Genomic DNA, 8,776 nt, shown 5'->3' with positions numbered 1-8,776 from the left:
CTAGTTATTATGTTAATAATGATGGCATAGTTCAGGAAAAAAAAGACATCATTGTAGTTTGCTCTATAATGCCTATAATGCCTGAGATCCACGTTTTTAAAGCAAATGAATTGATCAGAATACACTGTCACTTGAAAAAGCGTTTCATTCATCTGGGTGCACACATGTGATCTCAGTGACCAATATAATAGTTCCTCTTTTTGTTTACTGTAAAACACAATGGTCTGTTTAATTTTGGAGGGGAGGTAAACAATCTGTGTACAGCTCGTTCTTTGGATATTCCGTTTCAGAGCCAAATAAAATGTGTTGTTATTTTGTTTTATTGATTTAAAAACCGAAACAGAAGAAAAAAAAATCAGGTAAGCAGCATTTTTCTGTTTGAACAAACTGCAATAGTCAAATAGTGTTTAATGACATGTTGTTTACGGTTTGATCAGTAGGGGGCAGTACACAATCCGTCCTAATTCTAATTCTCAGATTTGTAGCTAGAACGTTTTGTTTGGCTTGTGTTTAATATTTGAGGAAATTCAATTCTTCTGAAGGCCTGAGATAAGGTGATGTCACTGAGATGTTAGGTCTGGTTATTGCTTCTTTCCCTCTGTGTTTTCTAAGGACATTCATCTCTAGTTCTTCACATATTGATGAGATATCCTCAACCAGTAGAGGTGTAAAGAGAACTGATATCTCCTACTCAAGTAGAACTTAAAGTACTGTTTGATGATTGAAATTGTACACAAGTACAAGTAAGTCATACATAAAATACTTAAGTACAAGTAAAAAATAGCTCAATTAATTAGTACCCAAAAAGTAAAAGTTACTAGTTATTTTGACCCCCCAAATCTTGCCATGGTTCCCTTGCATACAGTAAAGATCTCATGTGTACACTTAAAAAGGACTCCATGCAATATGTGTCATGTGGGTAAGCTGTGTACATACAGAACATGTGGATTATGTTATACAGTCCCCTCCAAAAGTATTGGAACGACAAGGTCAATTCCTTTGTTTTTGTTGTATACTGAAGACATTTGGGTTTTAGATTGAAACATTAATATGAGACAAAAGTTCAGAATTCCAGCTTTTGTTTCATGGTATTTAAACCCACCCACTTTTCAAGTGAGCAAATGTATTGGGACATGTGACTGATGGGTGTTTCCAGTTGCTCAGGTGTTACCTTTTAGATTGATTGCTTAAACATTAAATAATTCTGATTTTTGGCTTTTGGTTTCACCTGCAAAAACTGCATTTGCTCTAAGCAAACATAAAGACCAGAGAGCTGTCTATGGGAGAAAAGCAAACAATTTTGAAGCTGAAAGAAGAGAGAAAATTGATCAGAGCTTATGATCCAAATCACACAAGCACATCTGTGAAGCATGGTGGAGGTAATGCCATGGCTTGGGCTTGCATGGCTGCTTCTGAAACGGGCTCATTCGTCTTTCTTGATGATGTAACTCATGACGCTAGCAGCACAATGAATTCTGAAGTCGACAAAACCATTTAGTCTGACAATTTAGAGAAAAATGCATCCAAACTAATCGGGAGAAGCTTCGTCAAGCAACAACACAATGACCCAAAACACACGGCCAACACAACAAAGGGCTTCACCGGAGGAAAAAAGAGGAAGGTCTTAAACTGGCCAAGTCACTCAGCCGGACCTTGACCCAATAGAGCATGCATTTTACCTCCTGAAGAGGACACTGAAGGGAGAAACCCCCAGAAACAAACAAGTACCAAAAATTGATTAGAAGCTGATAACCAGTTACACAGATGAGTGTAGACTGTGAACAATGTGTATTATAGATATCACAGGGTAAAACTAGCCGATAATCTCGTATCCAAAGTTGTAGACCGTGAGTAAATATGGTTTCATCATGAATCACATCCCTGATCAGGTCATCTGCTCATTAGCTTTGTGCAGTGGTAATATCATAGCCTATGAGGTTTATCAGAGGTGCGATTATTGCTGGTTGAAAACTTTACCCACTACAGTTTTTATCAGACTACACTCAGTCACTTGAGATATTTGAGGGGAAGTAAATAATTTGTATACCACTTGTTCTTTGGATATTCTGTTACAAAGTCAATAAAGTCTGTTGTTATTTTCTTTTATTGATTTAAAACTAAAACAGAAGGAACACCAACCAGGAAAGCAGCATTTTTGTGTTTGAACAAACTTAAATAGTCAAAGTGTTTAAAAACATGTTGTTTACGGTTTGACACTGTAACAATTCATTTTAATTGTGAGCTCAGATTTGTAGCAAGAATGACATTTTGTTTAGCTTGTGTTTAATATTTGATGAAATTCAATTCTTCTGAAGGCCTGGGATAAGGCGATGTCACTGAGATGTTAGGTCTGGTTATTGCTTCTTTCTTTCTGTGTTTTCTAAGGACATTCATCTCTAGTTCTGCATATACTGATGAGATATCCTCAACCAGTAGAGGTGTAAAGAGAACTGATATCTCCTACTCAAGTAGAACTTAAAGTACTGTTTGATGATTGAAATTGTACACAAGTACAAGTAAGTCATATTTGTACTTGCATTAGTACAAGTAAAAAATATCTCAATTAATTAGTACCCAAAAAGTAAAAGTCACTAGTTACTTTCATTTTGTTTGGTAATAAATATTGCCATGGTTCCCTTGTATACAATAAAAAACTAATGTCTCAATGTATTTTTCTCAAAGGTGTAACAAAGTTAATAATGTATAATTCCACTTGCCATCAATATGCACACATTGCATTGAATCAAGATTATCTCAGCGTCATTGATTGCCTCACCCCTGTGAACGTGGGACGTGCACCCGGAAGGCAGCTGTAGTTCTGACCACGCTGTCTTCTGGTGAGTAGCACAGGTGTTGAGCTCCGGGTTTATTTTTTGTTGTTTACTTTAAACTTATAATTAACGGGTGATTTTTGTTGATTTTTATATTTTCGGTGTAAAATGTGTGTGTGTATGCAGAAGCAAGGACTGACAGTTGTAAATTCATGCCAGGATCTCGCCAATAAAATCTGTGTTGGCCAAAAGTGACGTGGTCTTGATTAAAAACTTAACACAATGCACTGAGAAGAGTACAGACCGCTACAAAGGCATCTGTATAAAATAAAAGGTTTGATGAAATGAACTATTCTTTATATATATATATATATATATATATATATTGGAAAATATATCAATTGACAACATACAGTCATGCATTGCAGTTTTCCAGTTTTTTTTTTCCTTTTTAAACACACACAAAAAACGAAAAACAACAACATGACTAAAATACATGTGGATTACGCATACCTGTCAAGTTTTGGATTTGAAATTTGCAGGCGCCCGCTACGATCCGTCCCACCTGCCCATCCAAGCTCCAGTATTCTTTATATTTTAAGACAGGTGTACATGAAATCTAAAATAGCCACTTGTCAACCACTTACTACAGTAAATACTGTAAATCTTGGCTTTTTCACTTGTAAGGGACAGCACGTGTGAGTGAGTTCTGTAGTGTGGCTTGTTATGGAGAAGGTTTGGGTTAGGACGCACTCATTAATCCATTTAACTGAGCTTTACATTCTGTTCTGAGAAGTAAAAGCAGCGACTCCTAAAACAAGTATTTTGATACAATACTAGTATGTATATATATACAGTATATATATATATATATATATATATATATATAGTGTTTTTTATATCGCCAAACTAGAAAACTCAATTTATCTTGAATCTCGATATATTGCCCAGCCCTCATTCCTAATGTATAATACAGCCTAAATTAAAAAAAAAAATGTATATATGAAGCACATTTGTTTATCTAATATACTTACAGTTCATATACAAGTCTACACGTTGCATATTTACTGTTAATTTCAAGTTGTTTGTCTTTAAGTTAGACATTAACATTTTATTTTCATTACATATTTTTTTATAATTTCTCATGCTCAGTCATGTGGTTCTCTGGTATTCACTAATGACTTATTAGACACATTTGTTGCAGACTTTACATCCTTTAACACTTTCTGAAAGGAGTGTATATTTGTGGGGCTTGTGATTGGCTGATTTTTTATGCTGACTTACGTCGTTTTTTCCGCTGTGGTAGACGTTGAAATCTCAGTTATTAATCTTACAGAACGTGTAACTGTGTCCCATCCTGCTGCTCTTTAGGAAGGTAAACTCTCTGTCACATTTTATTTACAGAAGTTCTTTGTTTTTTTCACCGGAACGTCTTCATTCATCCATCTCTTTTCTGAGTTGTTTCCGAGTCGGCACTAATCTCACGAGAACTGCCACTCAGGCAATTTCGGGTGGCAGTTCTTGAGAGGCTAGTGACGACGTTGAGTTTAGTAAGGCATCTTTTAATTATTATTACATTAAAATACGGGATATTTATGGGAAAATATTAATACGGGATAATGGTGGGAAAGAGGGGTAAAATACCGGAGTTTCCCGGCTGAAACGGGATACTTGACAGGTATGGGATTATGTTCTATATGCCATTGACTATGAAATGTTTTTTTTTTAAAAAATCACAAAAAATACAATTTAAGTCTGACATCTGTCAAAATTCATCGAGCAGCAGCAGCCGAGGCGCAACTCGAGTACGCACAGCTGATCAGCTCCGCGACGCACCACCCACTGTCTCTGCAGTAAAAGAGAAGAACTTGAGCAGATGGGAGAATGCGCGTAAGGCCAGATTTGAATTGGAACTCCCTAATTTATTTTGAGAACCATGTGTTTAAATTTGCAATTACATGTCACATACAAAGTATAAATTATAATTTTCGGGGGAAATGGTTTCCTCCAGCTCCCTGCTCAGCTCATGGCTGTTGACGACTTAATTGGGCGATAGAGAAATCGCCTAAACAGTATGGCAGAGCAGCCAATCACTGACAAGAGATTCGACATAGCAACAGGAAATTCAGGAATTAACCAATCAGCGTCGTCGTCAAATCTGATGATCAGTGGGTGATGAACATATTGTCCATGGCCCAAGCCAAGTAAGCATGTGGAGAAATACGGAAGGGACCTGTGGGGGGCAGCAATGCACCTTTGATGCGTTTAGTCTGCCGGTAGTTCAAGAAAAGAAGAACAACAACAACGTTGAAACCACATTGATGTGATTACAATGATGTCAACGACAATGATGGATGCTGCAGAGGGCCGGCGGTGAAACTATACGGTAGCTTCTTGAAAATCCATTTGAGAGGATAACAGTGATGGAAAAACTACAGATAAAACAGCTAGGCCCAAATCAGCCAACAAACCAGCGAGAAAGGTAACGTTTATACAAGAGGTTTCTCTCATAATTGGTACAGCTGAAAGGCATGGCTGGCTGGATACAGACCTGTAAATGCTTTGTATTGCTTCCTGTGTTTGCTCTTCAAAACAGCTGGGACATATATGGCATGGACTGATACAGGAGTATGGGATATGAAGCATTTATCTGAGAAGATAAAGAAACATGAGAGTTCGAGGGCACATATGGAGAACACGGTCAAGCTAACGATGTTAGGCAGAGCTAACATTGCGACGCAGCTGGATGAGGGTCACAGGCTTGTTGTGAGGAAGCACAATGAAGAGGTGGACAAGAACCGCCACATTATGTCAAAGATAATAGACTGTATTAAATTCTGTGGGGCTATTGATTTGGTTTTGCGCAGCCATGATGAGACGGAATCTTCAGACAACCTTAGTGTGTTTAGGGGCTTAGTGGATCTCGTCGCATCGCTTGATACCGTGAAGGAGGAGCACCTATAGACAGCTACAGTTTTCAAAGGCACCTCAAAAACCGTGCAGAACAAACTGCTGGACTGCATGTTGTCAGTTCTCAAGACTCACATTATCGAGGAAGTAAAAAGCGCAGATTATATTGACATTCAGGCTGATGAGACAACTGACATTTCCACCCGCTGCCAGTTGGTGTTTGTGCTAAGATACATTGATACTTATCACAACATTCAAAAGCGTTTTTTTTGAGTTTATTTCTCTTGAGAATGCTGCTGCTGCTGACACGATTGCCACAGCGCTGTTGGAGAGGCTGAGCATCATCCTCCTTCCTGGACAGGAGAGTCGGCTGATTGCCCAGGCCTATGATGGGGCTGCAGTAATGAGGGGAGCCACAGATGGAGTGCAGTGGAAGGTAAAGTATGTGTACGCAGGTGCACAATACATTAAAGGGGACATATCATGCTAAATCCACTTTTTTAGCCCTTAAATGCATTTTGTTGTATATTTAGAGTGCTTAGAAGTACAGAAAAAAACAAATTAGTCTCTTCAGGTGCTCCGTTGATATCTTTATATTCTGTTTTGCTCATATTTTTCAATCTGTTTTGATTTTTCGATTCTCTATTACGTTTTTTGAACTATTTCATCACAGTATTTGCAGCGGAACTGCCAAATTAGTACATCGACTCCAAGCCCAACACTTCGAGAAATCCTCCATTTTTATTTCTCGCTTTTATTTTGTAGTCCAAGCTCAAGGATGCCGAAGTTACGAGAGGATAAGTCAAAATGTTTGGTTGTTGGATGTAGTAACCCACACGCTTCATTACAACGTCTCCCAGCATCAAAACCTTTTCAAAGTGCCTGGTTGAGTTTTATTTTTCATGGAAATGTACCCACATCTGTGGGTAAGGTCATTTTTGTGTGCGCGAAGCACTTCAAGGATGACCGCTTCACCAGTATAAAGAAGGATTTGCCGAAAGACTTTGTCTGATTGAGGGTTCAATTCCTTCTATCTTTGGAGACGACGAACAGAGCACTTCGGTAAGCTGTAAATAACGCTAAAAAGTGTGATGATAAAACGTCCCTGTCATTGTTTTGTTAGCATTAGCAGTTGCACCGTCTTCATATGTTAGCGCTGTGTGCTCGTTTTAGATCCTTGATGATATGGCCTACGTGATTTAATTTAAGTCTGAAGTTTTCATTAGTCATTTCATTTTGCCGTTTTTGTCTTTGAAAAGACTGTATTAAAATGCATTTCGTGACGTTAGCTTGGCGCTAGCGTTTGCTCGGTGCTTGTGTTAGCTCACTTGTTAGGGTTCTGCAGGTTCATCATCTTCATTTACATCTCACTCCGCCGGGTCAGACTCTGGCTCGAACATGTAAGGCTGGATGGACAAGTCTTCTGTTGTTGACATTGTGTAAATAACGTGTGAATAAACATTTTCTGCGCCGCTACATAACCGTATCTCTTCTATCAAACTACAAAAATGGCCGAGCAGGGTGGAGTTGAACCGAGTGTCACCTGAAGAGGGCGCGGGGTATGAAGTGTCTCATTTGCATTTAAAGAGACCGCACCAAAACAAGTTGCTCTCAGAAGCACATCAGAAAAGGGGTAGAAAAGGGGCCTGTGGAGCTATAATAATGAGGAATTCAGACCAAAGCATTACAGTTCAGCTTTATATAGACCACAACTGTATGATTTATATGTAAAAAGGAAGGATTTAAAACCATGATATGTCCCCTTTAACTGCTATGCCCATCAGCTCAACCTCATCATGCAGCAGGCAACATCACACATCCCCAGTCAGGATTTTTTTTCAGACCTTAGTGGATTTGCTGCATTCTTCTCCTGCTCATTCAAACGAACCACTGTGCTGGACCAAATTGTGGCTCACAGACATCCAGGAACTTCAACAACCAGATGAAACTTTCATAGCCGGGCTGTTAACACAGTGTTTGAACCAGTGACGTGCCGTGAGCACTAGGATTGGGTAGGCAGGGTGTTCCAAATCGAGACCACCAATGACAATTTCCCATGTTTCTATGTTAATTTCTGTGTTAAGTGTTAATTCAATTCAATTCAATTCAACTCAAAATTCAAAAGACAATGTTCTGCTTGACAGTTTTGTTTTTTAACGAAACAAGCTACAAACATTGTGTTTTTTAATGATGAAAGTACTGTCTATTCTTTCAGAATCTGGTTTCAGATTTTAAATAGTCAAAATGTTCTGTGTCTTAAAATATTAGTCAAAATGCTCTAAAATTGCTGGCAGTGAGGGGGTATATGTTGTGAAAATGATTGGCAGCCAAGATGTAACTAAACAACCACATTTTACTTGGATGGGCTACTGCTAAAGGACATTAGTGCTATTGTTTGCAAGGAAACATATTTTTCTAATAACAACAGCAATACATGAGCTACAACCATCTATGAAGTTAATGAAAATATTCACAATATAAATTTTCCACTGAGTGGGGGCATGACACAGATTGTTATTAGTGACAATGCCACCTTGGGAGATTTACCCAAGGAAATAGTAATATTTAAAAGAAAATAAAGCACTTAATGATTTGCAGACTAAATAATAAATGTATCACCCAAAGCACTCAGGCCCGTTGATTAAAGGAGCCTCAGACGTGTTCCCAGTTGAACATGTTTATTACAAAAATATATTTTTAAAACAGTCTTTATAAAACAAAAGTAAATTAACAACAGTGACCAGTGCTGAGGCTTACCAGCGTGGAAACAATGGTTCAAAGTGGGGGATTCCAAGACAATACACACCTAAAAGGTGACAAATACACACACACACTCAGGCACACGTGGAGACAACAAACCAAGCACTACACAGCACACGACAACCCTCCACCAGGACCACCACTATTGGCTCTCAGCAACTGAAATAACAAACCAGAGGTTAAATGAGTATTTTACAAAAGAGAAATAACAGCTTGATATCAACAACAAAAGAGTACAATAAATGGGTCGATGTAGGCAGAAATAAAATACAAAATATAAGCTGAGTAAATGGAAAATAAACAGATCAAATTCTATTAAACTTAAATACTATATA

At 38.1% G+C, this 8,776-nt stretch overlaps 1 non-coding gene across 1 annotated transcript; it reads left to right on the top strand.

Moving 5' to 3' along the window:
- The first annotated feature begins 1,903 nt into the window (after nt 1-1,903).
- LOC114466269 (U4 spliceosomal RNA) lies at nt 1,904-2,040 on the top strand. The gene has a single exon (XR_003674418.1). It is a non-coding gene; the product is annotated as a U4 spliceosomal RNA (small nuclear RNA).
- Nucleotides 2,041-8,776: the final 6,736 nt, after the last annotated feature.

The sequence above is a fragment of the Gouania willdenowi genome, chromosome 6 (genome assembly GCF_900634775.1).
Source record: "Gouania willdenowi chromosome 6, fGouWil2.1, whole genome shotgun sequence".
In the NCBI taxonomy this organism is placed as follows: Eukaryota; Metazoa; Chordata; class Actinopteri; order Blenniiformes; family Gobiesocidae; genus Gouania; species Gouania willdenowi.
The sequence above is the reverse complement of the archived record's forward strand: the minus strand, read 5'-3'. Positions and strand labels throughout refer to the sequence as shown.